This window comes from Dreissena polymorpha, chromosome 8 (genome assembly GCF_020536995.1).
Source record: "Dreissena polymorpha isolate Duluth1 chromosome 8, UMN_Dpol_1.0, whole genome shotgun sequence".
Lineage (NCBI taxonomy): Eukaryota > Metazoa > Mollusca > Bivalvia > Myida > Dreissenidae > Dreissena > Dreissena polymorpha.
This window is the reverse complement of record NC_068362.1, coordinates 9985493-10009297: the sequence shown is the minus strand read 5'-3', so window position 1 is coordinate 10009297 and position 23805 is coordinate 9985493. Positions and strand designations below refer to the sequence as shown.

General features: G+C 33.0%; 4 long non-coding RNA genes across 5 annotated transcripts; 2 read left to right on the top strand and 2 right to left on the bottom strand.

Moving 5' to 3' along the window:
- Positions 1-519: 519 nt before the first annotated feature.
- Positions 520-3045, top strand: LOC127841609 (uncharacterized). 2 transcript variants are annotated; one of them, XR_008031177.1, is made up of 4 exons: positions 520-586; positions 1174-1235; positions 2608-2667; positions 2949-3045. It is a non-coding gene; the product is annotated as an uncharacterized LOC127841609 (long non-coding RNA). The 2 variants fall into 2 exon arrangements; XR_008031176.1 differs by lacking the exon at positions 2608-2667 and having other exon boundaries at positions 528-586.
- Positions 1263-21843, bottom strand: LOC127841610 (uncharacterized). Its single transcript, XR_008031178.1, has 4 exons — positions 21758-21843; positions 17713-17784; positions 17186-17312; positions 1263-3608 (listed from the first exon to the last, which is right to left on the bottom strand). It is a non-coding gene; the product is annotated as an uncharacterized LOC127841610 (long non-coding RNA).
- Positions 14563-17019, bottom strand: LOC127841615 (uncharacterized). Its single transcript, XR_008031183.1, has 3 exons — positions 16722-17019; positions 15101-15218; positions 14563-14680 (listed from the first exon to the last, which is right to left on the bottom strand). It is a non-coding gene; the product is annotated as an uncharacterized LOC127841615 (long non-coding RNA).
- A 904-nt stretch (positions 21844-22747) lies between the features above and the next one.
- LOC127841613 (uncharacterized) lies at positions 22748-23414 on the top strand. Its single transcript, XR_008031181.1, has 2 exons — positions 22748-22996; positions 23159-23414. It is a non-coding gene; the product is annotated as an uncharacterized LOC127841613 (long non-coding RNA).
- The last annotated feature ends 391 nt before the right edge of the window (positions 23415-23805 follow it).

Here is a 23805-nt window from a genome sequence, read left to right as displayed (position 1 = left end):
AATGTTTTTGGCAGAAGAGTATTCGAGTATCAATCAATACATTATTTCTATGCCCCACATTTGAAGAAAACAATTTATTTTTATGTTTGTTTTTAGAGTAAATGTATCTCTCTTTTAAAGGAACATTCTCATCTTACACATTTCTGCTTCTTTCGCTATATATTTGTTTTCGTACTTCTTCTTCTACTTTGTACTTCCTACAGTCAATTGCTGACTATTACATGAAGGCCGATATAGGCAGATATGGACACTGTCGAGTCCGTATCCTGAGAAGAACCTGTACATGGTGTCTATGGAGGAGATAATGAGAATGCTACCCGAGTAGGGAGCGAACCCACGAAATCCCGATCGCTAGGCGGACACCTCATCCACTACACCACCGGGATAGTATATCCGAATGACTACTGTTATGTGTATATTTATTTTTGGCATAGAATTTACTTTATTACCCAGTGTGCATAGCTTTAGAATTAATTTTTAATTGTAAACACAAACCTTAAAACTATCACTCAATTTTAGAGTGAACAGCATTTGATTGTGTAGCCCCAAGATAGAAAAAGTTATCAAGAAATGGACAGACGTTAAGGTATATTAACTAATGAAATCTCATGACCCTTACTTACTGACTTACTCTTACCACAAAATGATTATAAAATGAAACTTAGAATGGGAGCAAGGTAAATTTTGTACTTTGAATTATACATAAAAACATTTTTATTGAAATTGCACGGAATAATCATTAGGAATAATAATTGTTGTGTATTGTGTGTTTGCTGTTTTCTATTGACACATTCCGGACCAGTTCATGTATGTAAATAGGGAGACGGAAACTACAACGGGCGAGGCATGGTATGGTATTGCGCAAGGGAGGTTAGAGGGTTATGGTTAGGGTTTGGGTTAATGTTAGGGGTCGGGTTAGGGTTTGGGTTAGCCTAAACCCAACCCTAACCCTAACCCGACCCCTAACCCTTACCCTAACCCTTTTTTGGGGTTCTCACCCCTGACCATGCCTCGCCCGTTGTAGTTTTCCGTCTCCCATGTAAATATTTTTTAACATATTCTGACATATTTACCATAATTATTTCTTATATTTAGGTATTCGGTATCCATTCATCACTTTTTTCGTTCAACTGTGGAATGTTTGAATTTGAACACTATGTACTTTCTTTTCAGACGCACAACAACCATGTGTGAATGATGAGATCTCGTCCATCACATCAGTTGAACAAAAGTTGGTAAGATAATTAATCAAGTACACAGTATAAAGTTAGCACATTTATTCGTGTAGGTGTGTCAATGTTACAAAACACATAGAATAAATAAGGTTTAACAACGTTATCATAATCACAAATTAATTATGTGACATAAATATCGTTATTTATGAAGTTACTTGGTTACAGATACATTTCACATTGTAATAAATGCATAATATCAAAATATCTTTGTCATTGAATGTACATGTTTGTATGTATGACAGCTCATAAAGATCGATTGTCCATATTTATTAATGACTATTTATCGTTAGATACAAGTAATTTCGCAAAATAACAAGATAAAAAACATTGCATATACTTACATATGAATCCCGCTCTGTGAAAAGGGGAGTTTAATGCATGTGCATAAAATGTCATACCAGATTAGTATGTGCAGTCCGCACAGGCTGCTCAGGGACAACTTTCTGCCTAAACTGGATTTTCGCTAAGAAGAGTCTTTCTTAAAACGAAACATATAATACAAGCGGAGAGTGTCGTCCCTGATTTGCCTGTGCAGAAAGCACATGCTAATCTGGTATGACACTTTACGCACATGCATTAAACCCCATTTTATCAGAGCGGGACTCATATATAAAGTTATTATGGTGATATATTTAATACATGTTATTTAAAAACAAGAAACCGTCGGAGACGGGTGATGCTCCCCAAAGGTTTTTTTTGTCACAATATTGCACTATTTATTCAGATAAAAGGAAACGTTTTGAGGGCACAGTAGTTGGGGGGACAATAATTTTTTTATAGACAATTTCAAAGGGCCATAACTCTGTGAAAAATCATCCGACCAGAACCCGCTGATAATATGCACATCTCCTCTTGGTCGTGAGGCTTTCCATAAAGTTCCATTGAATTCCGGTCATTAGTTTCTGAGAAATAGCCCGGACAAGAATTGCACTATATGTACAGTTAATGGAAAATTTTAAAGGGCCATAACTCTGTGAAAAATCATCCGACCATAACCCACTGATAATATGCACATCTCCTCTTGGTAGTGAAGCTTCCCATAAAGTTTCATTGAATTCTGGTCATTAGTTTCTGAGAAATAGCCCGGACAAAAATTGTGCTCGGACGGACAGACGGACAGACAGACGAAACGGCGACTATAAGCTCCCCTCAAAATAAATTTTGGTGGAGCATAAAAAAGGTTAATCACATTCCACAATACCAATTGTAAAAAATCAATTGAATCTTTTTTTTTTTAGTAATTACAAAAAAGTTAGTTTTTTTTACATGGACTTGTAGAAAATAAATTAACGAGCATACATAAGCTAAATTAACATATTGGATTACTTATGTTATTTTACGAGACATATTCATTCATATATAATCATTATAGGAAATCCGCGAAACAGCGCATGTGAGGCCCAGTCAGATGAGCCAGTAAGAAAAAAAAGATGTGAGTTCCATGAAAATTAAAGATTAACTTATGAAGTGTACGTTCATGAATGTGTAATAATGAATCAACAATCCATCTTATCATAAATGATACAATTCATTCTCAAGAATTTTTTATATGAAACTATTAGTTCCAACAGAACCTCGTCTGATGTGCAGTATACACAGTACATGCTCTTTAAAGAGCAAACCACATCTCTTTATGTTACAATGTTAACCTTTATTTCATCACTTGTCTTACAAATACAAATTTTATTAACATAAAATGTATTTCATTTTCAGATAGTGTTCCACTTCATTGTTCCCTAGCTGTAGAGTTGTTGGAGAAAACCCTGTATTGTTATGTTACAAAGATAATGAAATAAAGGAGTAGAATTTATTTTCACTTTGTTATTATATAAACGAAACATGAATCATGGTACGCATTGCATAAATGAATATTGTAAAAAGTGTGTCCTTAATGAAAAACATCCACAAGAACGGTAGAAATTGTCAATATCCACACTTTTTCAAAGATGTTGACCACACTTGACCGAAGTGCAGCAGTTCATAGACAAGAAATCATTAACTTATTAAGTTATTATGTATCATTAGCAGAAACATTATGACCATCTTTCATCAACAAAGAGTCAAATATTGAATATAAACACATGTCGCCGAACATAGACAGACCACAATGACTCACCAATAGCACTTCGTGCACATGTTAGCATAAAACAGCAACTACATAAGTAAGTTAATGATGTATTGTCCATATAAGCTGCATTTTGGTCTTGTTGTGGACTGTGCACAACCTCATCCACTTCCTGTGCCTCAGTAAGTTGTTCAGGCAGTGGCACCTGCTAATCTATGCATAAGTAGTGCAGGCGCATTCATGCAGCCACTGCTTGTCAGCACTCATCGAGTCTCACGAATAAACAACCGCCAGTTTTATGTAGACACCTGTCGATAGAGAATAACAATCAATATTAATTAGTGATTTAATTACAATATCCAATTTATTATTATTAATACTAATGATTATTATGCATTTTATTTAATTGATGAACATCTTCAGATATTAATTAAATTTAAGACTAAAATGGGTAAAGAAATAAATTCATAAAACAAAATTTGCAATAATCTACGGCATCCATTTTTATCAACACATGCACGTGCATATGAAAGCAACTTTAAAATCTGTATCAAATGTTTTTTTAACTACATGTGTCTCCTTCAGTGATGCCCCCATGTCACGTTGAGATACACAAACAAGTCCATCCGTCATTAAAAGACAAATTTCTGCAGTACAAACAACTTGTGTATATATGCTCAAAACTTGAAAACAAATAACAAAACAAATTTAATTACACATTTGTGTACAGCTGCAATTCATTAACACATTAAGGTCATTCAGCAGTTGCTGTTATGCAAAATCCATCCACAGGTGAACAGACAGACACAGAGGACGAACAGGTAGGGGTGGCAAAATCTAAAAAAACTATACTTGTCCACGGACAACCATTTAGGAAATTTAACTTGTCTGTTCCTGAACTACACTTGTCCGTTAATGTTTATATAAATTATAAACGCATTTATTGATTAATGTAAAACAATGTGGAATATACCAAAATGAGTATGATTTGCTAGTTTTGTTTATAGTTGTATTTCAATAGTACATTCATTATAGCAGTATATTATAAACAAAATAAAGACTTTCTAAAACTTTTAATCTTGCAAAGCTAGTGTTATTAAAACATGTGTTGAACATAAGTACATCGTAATCTTAACAAATTAAACTAGTCCAATATGTCGACCTCATCAGACTGATGCTCTGCGCCGCTACTGGTAGCAATTTGATTATCATCAACTGGTAACCATTGAAAATCTGTGAGCCAAGTTTCTTGAAAAGTTCTGGTGCGTTTACTTAGATCATATTTTTTAGCATAATCTTTTTTTGGTTTTTTGGGGAGGTGGACTGCTCAAAGCTTCGGGTTTCTGCTCCGTTGTTGAAGATTTAAAAAAACTAAATGTTCCATTTTTACCATTGAAGTCGTCTTAAATAACAGATACACCGTGTTTTGATTATCTTACTTTGATACTTTTTATGTTCGTCTGATTGTAAAAATAAAGAAACCAGTCTGTACACTGTCTAACGGTCGGGCCGAATGTTTAAAATGCCGCATGCTCCTGGTCTCTTATAGAATAAGGGAGATCACTGCGCAGGAGATAGCCCGTATTTTTGCTTGATTGCTCCGCAAATAGCACTGACAGTGTAATCGCATGTCAACATCCGGTTTTGTAAAACTTAATTACGGCTTTAATACAATGTATTTTTTGTATACCTGGACCCAACTTTTAAAAAACTTAATGTCTACGGACAACTTAAATGAAAAAAATCAGTTGCCCAGACAAGCAAGTGTACGACTCAGGCAACTCGGACATTTGATTTCGCCACCCCTGACAGGAGCAATGCTTAAGGCTTCCCACGGTGTACGTTTACTAAATTGTTATGATGTAGATGTGACGATTACAATTATGCTCTAAAGAGTATTAAAGGGGCCGTCACTAAAACGCTTACGGATTATGCATACAATATAGATAACGTTGAAAACTGCATACGATATGAACAAAGAAGAAAATTGCATACGATATGGACAAAGAAGGAAAATGCAGACGGGCTTTAATAAAATGGATTTAAATCATTATTTACACGTCACTAAGATGCGCAACACTTGTAAATGTGATATTTTATAAAATATAGTAGCATTATTATCCATTATTATCCATAGTACCGATAGTTTAATCAAAAAGAAAATATTTAAAACCGGTTGAAGTCCGTGGGTAATTTTTCGGGGTTTTTTTCTTTGCAATTTCATATACAGGAAATGTATAGGTATTTCTGCGTTTTTATATAAATGACACGCAGACGATATAGAGAACGCTGAAAACTAATATATATTTCCACTTTTTTTAAAGAATTAACGCACACAATCCATGTTCTAAGAAAAACAACACAAAACATCTAACTTAATGATTAATATCCGGCCACACGTGTCATATGGCTTCAACAGGTGTTAACATTTTCTATACTGGTCTCGAAAAATATCCACAATCCCCCTGCGCGACACCATAGCAGAAGTGTAGAATATACTTACTCTGCAGTACTTGTGTTTTTATAGCAAAATTTTGTTCCCACTTTTTGCCCTTTATACACTAGTTAAGTGTCAGCAGAGCTGGCAGGTGGACTCCATAGTATTCGAGTTAAGAGACCCCATGCTAATTAATATCCATCAATTTCCGCAACAATTATCAGTTTGATGTGACGATAATCTAGAATGTGTTACAAATGCTGTCGTTATTTAACAACTCGATTTGTATCTAAGAACAGAGTTTAAATGTATAAATAACTGTAAATCATTGTATTTATTATTTAAATAAGAACATAAATTAATTTTTATATTACTCGCCGACGGGAATAAGTTAGATGTACATTGCTTATACATCTTCTCATTATTTATACACAAACAATAACATTTATCTGTCAACAAAATAATTGGTTAGATTTACAGCCACTAAAAATAAAATTTTAACACAAAAAGAGAAGTGCTGTCTGTTCGGAAGTGTGTAATGACCGTACAATATGATTTATTTGTTTAATTAAAAAAATATGTGGTAAGAATCCGAGCACCTAGGACGATAAAACAACATAACAGCTACGAGAATTTAAATTCCAGTTAGAGCATAATTTGCTTTATGTTATAAGATATATGTATAATATAATATAACATTTTTAGCAGTATAGTTCTTACCCCGCACGTTTAAAACGACAGTCAATATATATTTATTTAAGGAAACAATATTAGAACGTTGGAATGATGATACACCGGTTAATAAAATACTAGAGACTCGATCTGTGAAAAGGGGTTTAATGTACATGTGCGTAAAGTGTCGTCCTAGAATAGATTGTGCTGTCCGCACAGGCTAATTAGGGACGACACTTTCCACATAAACTCGATTTTTGCTTAGAAGAGACTTTCGTTAAACGAAAAATGTCATAAAAGCGGAAAGTGTCGTCCCTGATTAGACTGTGCGGACTCCACAGACTAATATGGGACGAATCTGTACGCACATGCATTTAAACTCATTTTCACAGAGCAGGGCTCATTATGTATTTGCTAATATTTATTTCAAAAGTTTCGAATGTGCATTTTCCTGTTGCTCATATGGAATAATAAATATAATTCAAAGTTTTCAAAGTATATCGGCAAGCTGTTAGTTAACATGGTAACTAATTGAATAAGGGCATACTCGAAATGGTAAAAAAATTTCTTCATGTATCTACTTTAAAACGTTAAGCATTTGGTGTAAACTTTTATGTAAAAATGAGATAATTAAATAATAACTTGATAGAACAGTATCTTATTAGTGTTCACAGTTTACAAAACAATAACAATTTGTAATAACTTGTGAGCTTACTTATAAGAGAATGTCACAAATATCAAACAAACAGTAGTCTATACGATAAATCATCGTATATTGTGAAAAAGAGTTGTTAAATGAAAAATCTCCAGTATAGGGTCAGTAACATAAAGGTGGGATTATGATAGTGATACTGATAATACTAATAATGATGATTATATCAATCACGGTGATAATAATAGTGATGATTATACAGCTAGGAAGGGCAAATAGTACGATAACACTGAACATTAGGGGTGGTACCTAAGTCATAAGTCTACAAATTCAGTTTATTTTACACGCTATGGCATTTCCTATGTATAATACATACATGCACATGCACTTGTGTAGTGATTAAAAACTATTGCAATATCCGTTTCGAAATTGTAGTATGATTGAACGTACGTAGGTCCCCATACTATAAATAGGGTACTCGCCCATCGAAAGTTTGTGAAGGTAACCGTAGAGAAACTTTTAAGCGATTAAATAGTACAATTATACGTTTTATCGAATTCAGTTCATAAAATTGCTAAACGCTAATGTGTACAACTCTTTATGATAGAAAAAGATTTATAAAATTAAACAAACATCTATATTATAGAACTATTCCGACAATTCGTAGAAATTCTGATGGGTATTTAGGCCAAACAATGTTATTAATTTCCACTTACATAGACAAAAAGTAGGAGAGATAGGTCGTTAACTTGTTTTTACTATTCAATTGAATAAGAATTATTTATTAATATACAAATGACATGAATTCAACTTTCAAATCTCTGTATAATCTCTTTCGTCACTTGTTGGCAAATTACAATTATTAAATTTAGATAATATGATCGCAAAATATACAGCTGGTTAATTAAGTGTAATAAGCAAAAATGATGAAAACTTAACATGGAATACCAAAATAAACTTTGGGGTTCGTTGGGGAACCAGTAACTTATACTCCTCGTAAAATTAGTGATAATTGATGTTTTTTAGGGTTCACTAGAAATAATGTTTTATCTGTCTAATTTGCAAATGTAATACTTTATGTGTATTAAACTTATTATAAACGTAAATGTTACCATTTGATATATGTATATAAAGTTTTAGCGTGTAATAGTAAAAGTAATTACCAATCATTGTGGCAAAAGTAATTTTCATGTACCTTATTTTGATACAACCTTAAACGATATGTATCTAGTGTCTTGTATTATTTTAATACTATTTTAATACCCGATATGTATCAAAAATAGACACAGCGTTTTTAAAGAAGACAAATAAATAAGCAGAAAATCTATCAAATTCAACAACAACATTTATTTCAGCAATGAAGCTTACAATAAAGCTTCTAGCATACAATAGTAAATGTCTGTTTTTAGATATAGTCCGTAATGGAAAAAAATACTGATTGATAATGCTACAAAAATCAAAAAGTAAACTCACTGATCGCCTTCCCTAAATAATTCTGTAATTGTTGTTTTGAGAAATAAAATTGTGTGAACTAAATGCTGTTACAACTTATGTACTGTTTTATGTGGCCTGTGAAACAAATTAAAATATATTCTGTTCTGTTCTATAAATATACCTCTGGTTCAGTTGATTGCATTTATTATTTGATAAAGGAGTCAGCAAACTATTAAAATAAAATTGGTAGATTTTTGTATAAGCGTTTACACGCCAAATTCGATTTTTTAAATACACGGAATAAAATTCTCATTATATTATTCATTTGAAATGAGCAAATAAAGAAATATAGAAATGTAATTATAATTGTATATTTGGTAAAGATATTTCATTCTCCATTTATGTAATACCACTTATGATGTTGTGGTAGTTGTTGTTATAAAACCACTTGTTTACAATGTATTTAATATAAGAGAGACGGACATACTTTATTAACTTATCGTGTTAATCAGTTTTCAAAAATACAATTTGAAGATCAGACGCAATGGTAATATCGATTCTTTAAGCATTCTTACGTGATTTACATATCATCAAATATTTTACGAAAATATTAAAGTAATGTAAAGCTGTGTGATTTAAATCAGAATGAAGATGTATAACATATTCCTGTCAGTTGATATACTCTACAAATGCTTTTATTTGCCTTTATATATATATCAGCAAAAAGAGTTAATTAATAAAGTATCAATCCTGTGTATTATCTCCGTTCATTGAAAAATACAGCGTCAATAAATGACAGACCCCAGCATATCCACATTATGCGTATAATCCTCATAAGCTCTCAACGGACCTACCACTGGGTTAATGCATTTTTTCCTGTGCACCTGTTAGTTTTGATCACCGATAATGATCGCTGCTCTGGGACCACAGCAGGATATCAATGAACGGGGATAATACACAGGATTGGGGCCAATAGTGAACCAAATAAAGTACATTATTGTTGTAACTAAGTACTGCATAGCTATTGAAGATTGCAAAATGGGTCTTTCGAACTGGGATTCATGTGTATTTTACTGTAAGGTAACTTCTAAATGATTTTGGGGTTTCAGATATAGTTTTATATTATAACAAAATAAGTAGTTCTTTGTCGTTTAAGAACATGTTTACTACATATACAATATTATCACGTTCTATATACACTTATACAATTACTATTGCCAATTCATGATTTTGCGATATGTTGTCTGAGGAAGGACATTTGTTGCACGCTTTAGGATTTTTGCATCCTCTTTAAGTATGAATATTTAGATTTTTGCATCCTCTTTGAGTTTCACAGTGAGTGATTGACTAACTATGCGAATTACTTTTCGACGGTGTGATCGACTGACTGCGCGACTGTTTATGTAAGCGAGTGACTGACTGTAAGAATGTTTGAGGGACGGACTCACTCCGCGAATGAACATGCGATTTACTGACAGTGCGAGTTTACAAGTGCGCGATTGAAATACAGTTACACTGATTGAATAATTTGGCTATAACTTATTTTCATCAAACGCCATAAAACTGATAGAATGTAAAGAATGTATGTGATCTACCGTAAATTCGGCTAATGAAAATATTGAGCCGGAGGGAACTCACTAATTGACTTACTGTAAGAATGGGATTGATGGACTGAATATGCGAAAGAAGCTGTGAGTGAGTGACAAGTGGGGTTACTAGATTAACCGAAAGCGCGCGCTTTCGGTATCGGTACCGAAAGCGCAAAAGAACTACCGAAAGCGCATTGAATATATGCGTCCGTCCCTTCTTCGTTAAGGCCGGGTTTCCATGTCTCCGCGTCCGCGTTCCGATTGTCCGTGTCCGCGAAAAAAAAGAACTGGTTGAAATCTGTTGGACCGATTCCATGTATCCGCGTTCCGCGTCCGCATTTTTCGTCCGCGAATTGCGTCCGTGAAAAATCGCTCGGTGAGCGATTTTTCACGGACGCGGACTCAGTACACGGACGGAAGTGAACATGAATGGTCGACATTCAAGCATAAATATTAGTGAAAAAATAATATATTTAGTAAGGGATCACTCTGAAATATACAACCAACGTAAGAAAGAATACAAAGACAAAGACATTGCATCAAACAATTCGAATATATATCGTCTACACTCTATAATCGCTTTTCAAAAGACACAGTATATATTTCAAACAAGATATAACGCTATAAGAGTCGCTATTTATGTTCTTTTTTGTCTATGCGGGTTCACATTTAAGTTTTAAAGTCTGTAATACGAATAATCTGTAATGTGTATCAATCTAACTATGCTAATTGTCATTAATTCAGCTTGTCCAGAGTGGCTTATCAGCTAGTTTCGGCTTTCTGTACTGTGGTGTTGGAGAAATTAGCTGATAGCGGTATGAAACAATGAGATATTTAGGATTTTTGTATACCTTGGGTTAAAACAGTATTTAAATATTTTGTTAATAATTATTAATAACTTACCAAGGTCCTAAACTCTTCATCGTTCAGCTCTAATTCTCTAATAAGATGGTAGTATGTACCGTAATTTTGACGGTTTCTTATGATTGCACGTGACAAGTAAAAAAATTGTGTGCTCTTCTAATAACAACATCCTAATCCAAGTACCACCACGTTTGGAATAAGCTTTTTACACGGAAAGGCTTAAATAATAAGCGGATGCATGGAAACGATACTCCGTGTCCGTATACAGAACGCGGACACGGAACGCGGACCCGGAGCGCGGACACGGATGCATGGAAACCCGGCCTAATCCGTCCGTCTGTTCATTCGTCAATTCGCTAATCCGTCCGTTCGTTCGTTCCCTCGTACGTCCGTCCCTTCGTCCGTCGGTCCTTTTCGTTCGTGCAGCCTTTCGTTCGTACATAACATTACATGAATTTTTTTATAACATATAATATTTGTGCATAATTTATAAAAAGAAATAAAATGAAACACTTGATGTTTTATAATTTTGTTAAGTGCGCGTGCCATTGAACGTTAAGTTAAGCGAGAGATGGGAATTAAATTACCGTACACATAATTAAGAACTGCAACTATTCTGTCAGCTTGATTTATAAATCATGTTTCATCGCGCCAATATATTCATTATTTCAAAAATTGTGTATAAAAGCAAAACGATTGAAATTATGTCCGAAACCCAGCTTTTCACATAAAATGACCTTGAACATAATGCCAGCAGACCCGATTGAATACACTTCATTTATTCCAATCAGGTAAATAACAAATACAATAATAAAACAGGGGAAGTCTACACTGTGTATTAGCAACCTGCTGTGATGATCCCTCTCTTGTCAGCTCAATACACAGGCACCTGGCTAACGTACTGGAAAAAAGGATTAACTGCCAAAATAACGGATTTCATTTATTGCTAAACTTTTGTGTACATTTTAAATTAACAACGAGAATGGATCAATATCACCGTTGCACATTTTAATTAATTTCACAGTAATCTGTTCTTTAAATAGTGATAGCCTAATGAAAGACGGCGCTAATAAAGAATAAAGTGTGAAGGTGGATATTAAGAAATAAGATCCATTTTCGCATGACACTGGCAGTATAGAATGTAGTCTTATATAAATAAAACACATTTAAGACATGGATAAAAGATAAATAAGACACATTTGAATCTCTCATATCTTAAAAAAAATAAGCACGTAGTCACAAATAAATAAGATACGTTTAAGAAACAGAAAAAAATATATATAACATACATTTACATATTTCATTTCTTAAAAAAAAGCTCGTAAATCTGAAGCAATACATTTATTTCTTACACATTATTCTAAAAGTCGACAGACAACATAAGTTCAATGAGGGAACCACAATTAAATAAGAAACATTTTCGTATGATACTGGTCTAACGAATTTTTCAAACATTCAATTAATAGAGAGCAATATCTGGCTGTCATCATCGAACCTAAATTTGGTTGCAATGGAAGTCAAAATTGATGTGTAATGTTTTGTTTTTCAACTTCTTGCTCCAGAAAATGTTTTTTATTTACTTTCTCCATGTACATTAGTTCGTCCGTTTTAGCGTTATGATTAACTCAACAATAATGGTGAATTGAGTGTTTTTATCAAAGTTGTAACATTATGCAGTTCATAAGGAAGACGTTATACGAAATCTAGCAAAATAACGGCGCACAGACATTTCACTTAACAAACGTAGTAGGTGTACGTTTCGGCGGCTACTGCGTCTGACTGCACTAAAATAATTCCGCTTTAATATCAAATGATCAATTATATTCAAGTCACATAGAAGCCGCTCATATCTTATTGAGACGCAAGGTAAAGGGTGTTATAAATGGGCTTCAGTTATCTGAATCCGTACCTATGTTGTCCGAAGATAAGAGTCACTGGAATGTGGAAAAATTGTGCTCATAATTTTTATAAGACAATTAAATGATTTTCACTTTTTCCATTCACCTATATTTATACTCGAACTGTTATTGTTATTGTTGATGTTTGCTTACAGTTTATACTTAACGATTGTTAGTAGCATATATTACAATATATGTTTGTACTGACCGTATATTTTAATAAGACTAATACTTAAATCCCATAAACTGTTGCTTGTTGTTTTTACAGCTTATTATTAAGTTATCTTTATTGTCGATAATGAGCCTTTGCACACACTTTTTCGAGCCAATGTTTGAAACTTAAACGGAAAAAAACGATCGCTTACATCTAATTTTACTTTGATTGTTCGTGTGTTCATATTGTTAAATGACAAATGGTCGATAAAGTGAAGAAAGATCAACAAATAATACCCACTGTAAGAACGTGACCGTCGCGTTTAAACGTGAACTCAACGAACGTTTCTATTGTGGTTCGCGAACGTTATCTACATCGTATGCGTTAAAACAATTTCTATCAATAACTGCATTAACCAAAATTAAAGTAATATTTTCATAAAATTATAATAGTTGATGACTTATTATGCATTTTTCAAAGAAAAGAATTTAAAACAAAGTACATGCATTTTTCAAAGAACAGAATTTAAAACAAAGTACATTAAAAAAATCTTCGTTTATATGTTGCTTTGAACCAAAACAAGAATCATTTGTGGCTCGGCACGAGATAAGGACACCACCATCTTGTCAAGAGATGACTTCTTCATTATAAAAGTGCAAAATCTGACAAATTAAAATCAGAAATTTTAGCTCTGACTTCTCAATAGGGACGAATTTGTGACACTTTTTATGTTTACTATTTAACACCGATTTTGATTAAAAGCAAAACAAGTATCATGTGTGGCTTGGAACGAGATCAGGACATCACCATCTTGTCAAGAGATGACTTCTTCATTATACAAGTGTAAAATCTGACACATTAAAATCTGAAATTTGCGCTCTGAATTCCCAGGTGGGGACGAAGTTGCGACACTTGTGATGTTTAGTCTTTAGCACCGTTTTCGCAAATTTTGTCAATAAAAGCCAAACGATTTTATGATATGCAGTGCATGTAATGACCAACCTTATGACTGTAAGCCTCGCCACAAATGCCGTTGTAAATGGTTAAACTGCTTAACACGTACATTGGGCCGCAAAATGTAACAGGCAAAAAAAACATAATGATATCATGGATGAAATGAAAAGACAAATCCAGCGTATTTCATAAAAAAATAAGATGATTGAAAGGCCATTACATAACATAACAAGGTATGTGTTTGTAAAACACAATACACAATGTCCCTTTTTGAGCGATTTTGACCCATATATTTGACCTTTGACCTTGAAAGATGACCTTGACCTTTCACCACTCAAAATGTGCAGCTCCATGAGGTACACATGCATGCCAAATATCAAGTTGCTATCTTCAATATTGCAAAAGTTATGATTTTGACCCATATATTTTACCTTTGACCTTGATGTTTTTGTAAAAAAGTGTGACATGTGCATAATACACCCCATTTAAAATCAATGGATGCAATGTAAAAAAGTACATTATTCACAGGGAGCTAGAGACAGACAGATTTGGAAACTAAAACAAGCAAATTCATTGACAATGTGTAAACAGTGCTGAGTGAACAATCACTGGGCAATACATGTATATAGTCCGTGTTACCACCCACACACAGCTCAAACTGACGGTTAGATGTAAACATGGTAAGGTAAGGTTGCACCAGGATCTGCCAGGTTCAATTGTGAAGATCTGCAATGAAAATATATAACAATGACTGATAATTTATGACTGCAACGTTCCACAAACACATCAATAATACATCAATACAGTGGTAACCACATATTATTTTTCCCTGCATTGTTGTTTTTCTTATTGAACTTAATATTTGTAAAAATAACACAACACATTATTAATCAAATGATACACTGTTATCAACATGAAAATAAGATTTTTGTTTTGTACATAATTTATTTCTGTTCCCTCCAGATATGCATAGTGAAAAGAGCTAAGGCATTTTTGTTTAATAAATTCTGTTAGTTTTCATCTAAACATCGGCATACCATGGATAAGATAATCAATAAATCATATGTTGTTTTTACTAATGGAAAAAATAGAATAAATAGTAAACACAAATGAGGTAAACAATACATGGTGTGAGTCATACCATACCTGCTAATTACAGTATAAGCACATCTTTTGGTACTATGCCATTATTCCCAATGAGTATGTTATGATGTGGATCAGCTTTGGACACATGCCCCTACATGTATATAATTGGAGTTCTTCACTGAAACAACAAGATACAGGCCTTAACAAAATTATTGCAAAATATATATGTGTGGTTTAAATTATATTTAAACATAATATATTACAAATTAAAAAAATGCCCGCAAAAGTATTGAATCTGGTAACAATCTTACCAATATTCCAAAACATATGAGCAGACAACCTTTAAATTGTCTAAAACTGGAAACTATAGTCTCTAATGTGACTTCCAAATTTGTGTTGTTCTACATTTTTTATTTCTATATTTGTTTTAACGAATCATTATCTTTGCGCATCACTGTTTTAATTTCAACATGATCATGAACACTTAATTGACATTGATAACGCATTCATTAATCCTTTCAGTGCGGGAACCAAATTTTGAAGGCCTTTGCAAACAGTTTGGATCCAGATGAGACGCCACAGAACGTGGCGTCTCATCTGGATCCAAACTGTTTGCTATTCTGATAGTATTTTTTGAAAAAAAATCAAAGAAATGCTAATTGTAGAAATTCAGCAGACGACATTTTAGCAGACGAAAAATTTCCCAGCATGTAAAGGGTTAATTCTGGTGTTACAAATAGAATTGCGATTGCTTACAGTCCATTACAGGATTGCACACAGATTTTTAACACAAATTTTATAATACATGTACAGTCATGTTAACATTACCGGATCAGTAGCGTAATAAAGTTGTTCTGGTGAAAAGCAATAAATGTTTTGAGACTTCTTTTACATCAGTTTGATTAAATATTACCTTTGCTCGCTGATTCAGCATATAGTCTTATTTTTAAACGCAGGCAAAATGTATTTGTGATACCTTTTTTTCGCTGCAGAATTCATGCATTAACAGATCAGTTGTAGCAATAACGGATCACGTGATCGAAACCACTCAAGGGGCTTCTACCACGCTATTTGAACTGTCGAAACATGAACTGTGTTGTTTACAATGCCCAAATTACATTGCCAGTTGTTAATTATATTCATTTGTTTTTGTTATAATTGTTTTCTATATGTGATTGAAAATGCTGTGTTCAAAATATCATCCAAAACTGACAACTATTTATCGGGAAGCGCATTCTTGAACATGAAAGTGATCCTCTATGGGTAATGATCCGGTAATGGTAACTTGACTGTATCTACTACAACCTAATTCCATATTCATTTGACAGTCTTTCAGCTATCCATTGATCAACAGTTATACAATCATCTTAAAAATAAATAAAGTGAAAGTAGAAATCTTTGAGAAGCATATAAGCACTAAAATGTATCAGAGATGTGTTACTACAGTTGATGTCATTTTAAAATCGTATAATAAGAAATGATTTGACAGATAAATTGTGAAGCGTTTTAGATTTTGACAACTGTGTAACAGACAGAAATATCCGCTAAAATCGTCATTATGAGAGCCAATACGTCTCATAAACACGTTATGATTGATGAAATATATTCTTTTTACAGGAAATGTTTTATCCACATACTACTTCTTGAAGCAAACAAACTGAAAATCTATGAAAAAATATACCTTGACAAAATCCAGAAAGTTTATCCGAAAATTAACAATGTTGATCTGCCATTCCATGCCCTACTGTTTTGATTGTTATATTTACTTAGGTTAATCTACACCATAAAATATCAAAATAAAAAAGGTAAACATCAATATTTAAGTATCCATCGTGTATTTTTAACATAAAAAAATAAAATTAAAATAACTAAACCATAATAAACACCATATTAACGGACAGCGATTACCGTCTGCAATTTCCTTCTTTGTTCATATCGTATGCAGTTTTCAACGTTATCTATATTGTATGCAAATTCCGTAAGCGTTTTAGTGAGACCCTATTAAAGGCATAAAGCATCAAACTTTTATCCAATATTTGGTGGGGAGATTTATTTTGTGCTTATTAAAAGGTGTCTTATGTTGATTAACTGAATGTGTTTAATTGATTTGAACTAAATAAACATACATGTAGTAAGCTTACATACCTAAATCTACTCTTTGGCAGTCCAAAAGCCCTCTAAACCACAATACACTTGACTGGGCATTGTTGTACCTATTGTTGATAGCCGAGTCCCCCAGTAGGTGTCCCGTGTGGTTTTCTTCCAGAAAAGTCTAATAACAAATTTATAATAAGCTAAGTTTAGTTTAAGTTGGAACAATCATTGGTTAAACGGTTTATGAACGTAGCTATAGGATGCTCGCAAGCTTAACGCAATCTTAAATTCATTTAAATTATAAATTTAACATTGATATGCATATTTTATGTGTTGATACAGTGTGTACACACATGTGTACAGAAATATAATTGAATCTTTTATGTTGTTGAAAGACATTAAAAGTAAAATTATGTATGCACATTAAAACATTATATTTTAGTAATGTGCAATGCATTGATGTAAAAAAATATAATATTTGCATCATCATAACAGTAGTATTTCACTTTTTCCTAACCAATAATAGCCATAGTCCCTCTAATGGTATATCCATAATAGCACATTATTTATTGTCATACCTTCAAACCACGGACAAACACAGAGGCATCGTGTGTGTTGACCCAAGCCATTTTGACAAAACCTCAATGAACCTGCAAATAAACTATACTTTAATATGTGAAATGTGTTTCACTAACTTTGTTTCAATGATTTAATTCAATTTAATTCACATGTTTTATGATTTAACACTATTAGTTAAGCCACTTCTGACTGACAAGTGACATTGTACAGTGTGATACAGGGTCATTAAAATAACATTGCCATTGGGCAAGAGCGTAAGAATATAACTTTGCTACCTTGCATCTCACCATGCAGTTTGAGATTTATGTTGCTCAGCTACTGTATGTACAGTCGATTGGTGTATAACGAATAGCTAAGGACTTCGAGTCTCATTTCAACGTAAATACCATGCATTCAGTAATTAAACCATTAAACCTAGATAGACACATGTCTTTCCTATTCCTATTAAAACATGCCAACGGTTTTAAATTTCCAAAAAATTATATTTTTATAGCGCGAATTTCATGGTACACTGATTTAGTCAATACCGGATCGCTAAGGTCTTTATTGGATTACATGTGTATCGTGTTATTTCTTGAAAATTGACACATCATTTGTAAAAAATAATTGCAATATATGTACATTTCCAGAAAGTAAATTCATTTCTGCGTTTAATAAGACCAAGTTCATGGAAATTGCTGCACAATTGATGAAGTACTGGTTGTTCAAAGCGATGCACCCTATATTCGGGTCATTTTGAGTTGAATACCCTGTTATAATAATACATAGATTTGATTGGGAAAAATGTTTTGAGAGAAATCGATTTTTCATTATAATTTGATTATTTTTCATTAAAAAAGATGTTTTCACTAATTAATATCATAGCCACACGCTAACCACATGTGTATTGGACAACTTCAATTGAGTTTATATTTATTTTGAGACAATCCCCACATTTCTGAATATGAGTCACCACATGTCCGTTATTCACTAAATCCCGAGTTGCAGCTTTCATGCTTATTTTATGTGGTACGCATCAATTTGGTTTCTGAGCATTCTTCCTTTTTTAAAGGACACATAATACTAAAATATTACATCAATGAACATTATGTTTACTAAACAAAATCTGCATAATTCAAGAAACCATTTGTCTGCACTTTTCCTGTCGTCACAAAAACAGTGCGTACAGAACCTGACCTTGTTTTGCTTTCAAAAAAAGTTGTAAACATTGACACACGTCAACAAAAACATGAATCGACTTAACAATGGTAGGCTTTTTGTATTCAATTAATAGAAAACAATAAATCTTAACATAAATAAAAGTATTTTGCAAAAATGGTTTAACCTATCCGTTACTCACTAAAATCCGCTATACACCAATCCACTGTATTACTGTACAATTCATGGTTTCCAGTCAACTCGTACCTAAGTCAACTCGTACCCTAGTCAACTCGTACCCGATTTGGTCAACTCGTACTTTAGTCATTTTTCAGATTGGTCAACTCGTACCTTTTTAATATTTGTTCTTTATGGAAACAAATTGCGATGGGTGTTTGCATGCATTTGATGTTTTTTATGTTTATTGCAGGTACGAGTTGACCAAATAATTATGTTGTACTGAGCAAGTGTGACACCTAAAAAGTATACAAATCGTTCTGATACAAATTTCTTTGTTTCATTTTTTTGTATTGTGGCAAAAATAAGATTAATGACAAATTCTATTATGACAATGCAATTTTATTTTTTTAAATTAACTGTAAGCAATATTGAATTAGTTATTTAAAAACGTAAATTAGTTATATATAATTCACGTTCCATAAATACATCAGTTCTCATTGTATATACATATGGGGCCTGCTTTCTGCTAATCTTGGTATTAGTGTACATAGTACAACACACCAATGGCGGCTGAGCGCAGAATACTGCAATCGGCCGCCAAACAAATCTATAGGATTTGCGGACAGAAATACAAAGAAGGAATCTGCGGACGATATATACAATTGTTGCGTTATAACTCGTATACAGATAACTCTATTGATGGTTCTGTGTTCTTTATTCAGTTCTTTACATAATGTTTCAAAGTCCAATACATCCAAGTCCAAAAGTTAATCAACAATATATTACAAAAACCGTTCAAATCCATCCGTATGAAATTCTAATTAAATAATGTATTGAATTAATACATCAAGCAAAGATACTCTTACTCTAACGTACATTTAGTCGTGTTACTATGTCAATTGCGGAAGAGAAACCTATCACCGAAAACGTAATTTATCATATATATCGGTCATTTTGGTTTGCTTATACAATAAATGGTCTTTTTAATTGAAAACGTTTTATCTCTCCATTTGGAGACCGTTTACATAATTTACGAAATTGGCCTTTAAGTTGCGCTGCTTACCATTTTAATATTTATATATTTAAATAATAATAATCTTATACCTTAATGTTTTTATTATAATTGAACATTTTCTTTGAGGCCAATTTCTACAAAATTTAAAATATACTGCTCTGTTTTATTTACATAATTAATGTTTATTTACATAATCATACGCTAATAATCATATTAAAAATCATATTAAAGATAATTTCTAAAAAAAATAATAATAACAGTTCTGTTTTATAAACATGATTTATGCATGCATCAATATTTAGTATACTCTTAAGGATAATAGTTTCAACTTAATAATCATATTCTACATAACTAATTTCTATATGATTTAGTAATTGTTCTCAATGTTAACTATATTAGGTTAATACGACACCCAATCAATCAATTAACACAGACCGTTATCTCTTTAATCTCTTAATTAATCGACATTGATCAATTTAGGCCAGTTGCTACTTCACACAGCGCAATACACGCGAGAATTATTGGAAGTTGATCAGTATCAGTTTAGTAAATTGAATATTGATGATGTTTTTATTGAGATTTAATGATGTTTATATGAATTTTAAATTTATTTGCCTATGCAGGGATCGACAAGATTACAATAAATTAGATAATCCGACAGAGGGTGGTTATATATTGCTGAATGAAAGAACCATAAACAACGCAAGAAGTTACACTCAAAATCTCATAATCTTAATGATTATAATACACATATTAATGTACAAATAATTTATAAATTTAATATATACAGCTTATATATAAAATAATAAATGATGCACTTTATATTGTGTACATTATAATTTAGACTTTACATACTCACCAGTTCCAAATAGTTTATTATATCCTTTAACTTCAAAGTGGATCATACCTTTATTTGGTTAAGTCATCATGCGGTGTTTACAATCAAACTTTTTATCAAAGAAAATGCCGACAACTACCGCGCGTGTCATTTTAGATGCACGACAAACAAATTGTTTAACAAATCGCCGACAGTCCTGTTGTCATAAAGGTGTTATTAGTCAACATTTTATCAAACAAAACGCCGACAAACACGTCCTTTATAATTATACACGTGTGAAAAATAATGAACTTGTCTACTTTTGAAAAAAAAACCATTTTTTTATAACCTTTATCTATATTCATATCAAAAACATATACAAAAACATATTTCACGTATTTGATATATATAAATAATTTGTAGGAGGGTACGTGTTGACCAATTCGGGTACGAGTTGACTAGTGGGGGTACGAGTTGACCAAAAATCGGGTACGAGTTGACCAAATCGGGTACGAGTTGACCGAAGGTACGAGTTGACTAAGGTACGAGTTGACTAGCTCCCCAATTCATAAATCTAATTTTGACAGAACATTGATAATATTGGGATTGCAAAGTTTATGACTTATAATCGCTGGGGCAGATATTGCAGACATTATACAGTGCAATATTTATTATTCATTAGATAGAAAAAAACTTCAAAATTTATGCGCAAAAGTTATATCAGTCTATTGCGTCGACAACTAACTTGTATAGCAGCGTCCGAAATGTGAAATAACCGAATTCTAATTCACTCGTTAACATTCAATATTTAATGACAAATGAACTATTTTACTTCAAAAGAAACCATAAAACATTTGTTTTGATAAAAATTGAACTAAGATGACTAAATATTTACCTATTTTACAAATTAATTATCCTAACATCACAAATTTCATTTCCCATGGACGTTTAAGGTCCTCGGATGTTTCGCCTCCAAGACGTTTCGGCCCTCGTCGTTTCGCCCCTGGTCATTTCGCCCCCAATGAGCGGAATGTTTAAATGTACAATGTTTGTCACATATCTTTATTGTGTAGTTTGTTCATTGCTGGGATTTGAATAAAATGTGAAATTAAAATGCACTACAATTGATGTTTGTCCTTTGTTGATCGATGTGCTTTGAAAATATTGTGATTAAAGGTAACACCATTGAAAATTTCGTGTAATAAATATAGTATTGTGTACGCTTTAATGCTTACGTATAAATATATTAATTGTTTACACGAACAGTTTAATTGGTGATAATTATATAATCATCAAAGAAAGTATCCCGAATCAATAATGTAAGTATATCACGCATTATCCGGCAAAGGGTAGGTGATAAAAACAATGAGCCACAATAAGTATATATATTAATGTAAAATGCATGCAGTCAAAAAAAATTAATAAAAAATAAACAAACAAACACGTGTTAATGCCGAGCTAAGCCTTTCATTGTCAGTCAGCATTCCGCTGAAACATGACTGGCATGTATGTGCCCCGACCCGGGATCGAACCCAGAACCTCTGGATTTTAACGCAAGCGCCTTATCCACTGTGCTACGGAGGCACTAATAGAGTTAGACCAGTGCATAGTCCAAGTGTAAGATCAAGCACTTTTAACGGCGATTTTATTTTATGACATCCAATATTGTTTTATAAAGTGTAACATAATAGTGTGATAGTTTAATAGTTGTGAAAGGGAGTTGTGTGCAACATGGATTGTCCATGCATAAGATGCATTACTGAAGTGCGTCCTCGGCAACACGCGGTCCAATGTGATTAATGTTCGCGTTGGCAGCATCGAACGTGCAAAACAGGCGAGTCAGATGAATAATAGCTAGTTACTAATGCAAAAATGATGATGATTTTTAACCAGGTTTTCCGAAGGAAAAAACTGGTTATTAGATTGGCGAATGCGGGCGGGCTGGCTGGCTGGCGGGCTGGCTGGCTGGCGGGCTGGCGGGCTGGCGGAATAAGCTTGTCCGGGCCATAACTATGTTTTTCATCGTCAGATTTTAAAATCATTTGGCACATTTGTTCACCATCATTGGACGGTGTGTCGCGCGAAATAATTACGTCGATATCTCCAAGGTCAAGGTCACACTTTGAGTTCAAAGGTCAAAAATGGCCATAAATGAGCTTGTCCGAGCCATAACTATGTCGTTCATCGTCAGATTTTAAAATCAATTGGCACATTTGTTCACCATCATTGGACGGTGTGTCGCGCGAAATAATTACGTCGATATCTCCAAGGTCAAGGTCACACTTTGAGTTCAAAGGTCAAAAATGGCCATAAATGAGCTTGTCCTGGCCATAACTATGTCATTCATTGTGAGATTTTAAAATCATTTGGCACATTTGTTCACCATCATGGGACGGTGTGTCCCACGAAAGAATCACGTCAATATCTCCAATGTCAAGGTCGCCACGACTAAAAATAGATTTAAAAAAAAAAAAAAACTTACAAAGGGGGTTATTTTTTTTTGGTCATTTCAAAAGTTCAGTTTGAGTTTTCTCCCTTTATCAGATTTTTTTTTCACAATGAAAACCTGGTTTTGTGACAATTTTGTCCCTTGTCTTTTATTGAATTGATAATCACAATCCAATACATTCGATACAAGTATATTCCAAAGCGCGTCATAAAGCCGGTATAAACATATATATTTGAGGCAATTGACCGTTAATTTAAAACATTTGGCGATCCTGAGTTAAAAAAATAGTGTTGCTATATTGTAATGTATAATAATTACGACTCATTAAGTTTGTAATTGTGATTTTATGTATATCCTTAATTATTGTGTATTGTGTATACTCGAAGTGATCTGTTATGTTTAAAAAGGGTAATTGTAAAAAGTTAATGAAGTGAGAAGGTTTAGAACAATATCAGTGAAATGCAACAATTTTGTGTTTTATTTATTTACCCATG